We start from the raw sequence: 2,986 nt of genomic DNA, 5'->3' as shown, positions 1-2,986 counted from the left end.
CCCCTGTAGTCTGAGCCCTGTGTAGGGGAGAACAGCAGGGATGTCTTCTCCACCTCCTTTCTCACAGAGCCATCTTTTCATCTTCCTTTTTTTTCCCATTGTTCTAGCATTTCTCATACCGGGAACTCCTGCGTGGCAGAGCAATTTGAGGGCCTTAAAAAAAGTCCCCTGGAAGCTTGCTCAAGAAGTGCTTTGTTTTCAGACAGCAGCCTTTGTGTTTCTTCCCCTGTGTTTCCTTTTTGACTTGTCCTTTCATTTGCCTTTTCTTTTTTTTTTGTTGTTTCCCACACCACCCCACCCCACCACACCACCCCCCCGAAATCAGTAATTCTTTCAGGTTAACGTCTGTCTCAAGCGTCCCAGCAAGCACTGAGAAGATGACTTACCATTTCAAAATAGGAAACACTCAGTTGTTACAGCTGCGGTGTGAGTCTGAGGAACATGTCTGCCTTGGAGTCCCCAGGATAGACTCTCTGCTCTTTATCCTCCCCAGATACAGATTTTTTTCCTGACATGTCACCGACACTTTTAAGATGTTCAGAAACAGAACCGCACCACAGCTGTCACTTCTATGCAACCTCCATGTACTGTGTACGGCATTGGTTTGCCATCGTCTGTCGATGCAGAGTGCTTTGCAAGGGCAGCATGGTGTTAGCACGATAGGACATCTCCACACGGTTTGCAGACCTCCCTTTTGAAGTTTGTTATGACTGAGAACGCAGGAGAAACCATCAGTGCCAATATCTTACAGGAGTCCTGTGCCTTCTTTGGGATTTTTGCCCCTTTTTTGCTACCCTAGTGTCCTTAAGAGACTCGGGAACTTCCAGGCTCCGTGTACTGCTCTTGAGTCCGAGGAGCTGTGTCATTGTAGTTATTGGTAAGATCCCATTGAAGTCTGAGATCTGGCAGAGTCACTGTATTCCCAACCACACATCGGCATAAAGGAGCTTGAGGTGCTCCAAGGTGTCTGGCCTTTAGTGGTTGACAGGTGGATTTCAGAAGTCCTTGCTTGATTTAGGAAACCTGTCCCCCACATGGTCTCTTAATTCCCAGTATGATGTTGAACATCATGGGGAGACCTGCAGTCAGCATCTCCATCAGAAGAAAGAGAGACAGGCAGAAAAGTGGAGTAAGTTGTGGTTTACTTTGCATCTCCAAAAAGATCAGAAGGTTTTTCTCAGAAAACCTCTTGACAGAGAATGCTTTTTCTGTACAAACTCTGCTTTCCCTCCTAACTAAGAGATAAGGGATAGGTGGTAACAGTGTGAGTGCTAAACCCTTTCCTCTTACAGCCCTTTGCAGGTGATCAGGAGCTAGTTTTCCAATTCAGTGGGTTAATGCTAGGACTCCTACTTGCCTCAGGCTTTCAAGAAACAGGTGGTAATTCTGGGCTCTTCGAATGCCATGGAAAACGTCAGTATGCTATTGCTCAGCTTGTTGCTGTTAGGTGTCCTCTCCTTAAGAGGTGATTTAGTGTTCCTTTGAATATCCTGGTTCTTCCAGCAGTAAGGAGTATCACTTGGTCACTTTTTGGAGTTCTTGCTCATTTAAGAAGTCGAGTAGAGAAGAGGATAGCAAAGCAGCATGAGAAAGAGATGTGAACAAGAAGCTTTCAAGTCTCCTTCTTGAGAGAGCGGAGGTTTGGCACCAGCTCTGGAGAAGTCAGAACACGGTTGCCCAGCTCATAGACAGGGGAACATAATTAGGTCATGATCGGATACTTAATTCTCATCTAGTGTTTCCTGCATGGGAACTTCCTTCAGGCAGTGATGGTAGAGGAGTGCAGTTCACTCGGCTCTTTTTTAAAAATTTGATTTAATATTTTTGTTTCAGACACTGTCATGTGCACGCCTGCCAGGAGAAGGTCTGTTCTTTTTGCAGACAGCCCTACCGATGTTTGCCTTGAAGATCTTCCCTCCTTTGCAAAGACTTCTTGTAGCTTTTTTTTTTTGTTTCAGGTGGTTTGCCCTCTCTGCTTCACGTTGATCTTTCAGGTGGCAGGTTCCCATGTGATAAAGAACATTTTTCTTGGGAGGACTTTGTCCCACCCAGGAAAAACCATACTCGCTCAAGGCATCTTGCGGTCTTTTACCAGCAGAGGGATCCCGAGCCCTGCAAGAAAGGGAAGAGTCCTCTGCCATAGCTCTGAAGCAAATTTTGAAAAATTATAGGCAAGGAAATAGTGTTTAAAGGTTTAAGTTGGTTCCTGTCAAAGCTTGCAGTTGCAATGTTGCTATATGCTAAATCATTACTTACTCCCCATACACCTGTTATTGGGTAACTCAGCGGCTGTCTGAAATTGGGTGAAAATCTTTAGGGCATTTGTGAATGCACGGGATTTTTAAAAGTATTCATTTATTGTTTAAAATCTATTGTCATTTACCTGTATTTAATGGTAAATTGTTTTTTATATCCAAAATTTTAATACTTGCTTCTTGCTACCTTATCTAATTTCATCTTAAGTCTGTCCCCCGCCCCCAGTAAGCTTCTTTTAAATCAGTCCTTCACTCAGCAGCAGCATAGGTGGAAAAAAAAAATGAGGAGGATGGAGGCTAAGGGAATTAGAAACAGCAAGTTAAAGAAAAGTTGCAAGTGGTGGTATTGACGTTTGTCTGTTGTAGACAGTTTCGACACAGAGCGAGGAACAGAAGTTGTTGCGGTCTGTTCTTTGCTGAAATCTATAGCTGTTCCTAGCTCAGTACAACGGTACTATGCTAAGGAACGATGCTTGAACATGTCCCCATCTAAATCATTTTTGGGGCAGCTCACTTAGCTTAATTGAGAATACTTCCTAGTTGAACCGTGTCAGAAACCCATCTCCGTGGAAAAGGAGTAATTAGAAGTAAAATGGCAGACACGAGTTGTAAATTAATCCCTCGGCCACTTGATTTCATCTTGCAGAATACCCTTGTTTTTATGACTTGCAGGAGGGCTCACAAATGGGAGTGGCCGGTTCATCTCTGCTGCTCCCGGAGCCGAAGCCAAG

Source organism: Cariama cristata, unplaced genomic scaffold, assembly GCF_000690535.1.
Source record: "Cariama cristata isolate BGI_N322 unplaced genomic scaffold, ASM69053v1 scaffold31440, whole genome shotgun sequence".
Taxonomy (NCBI): Eukaryota; Metazoa; Chordata; class Aves; order Cariamiformes; family Cariamidae; genus Cariama; species Cariama cristata.
Note: the sequence above shows the minus strand (reverse complement) of the source record.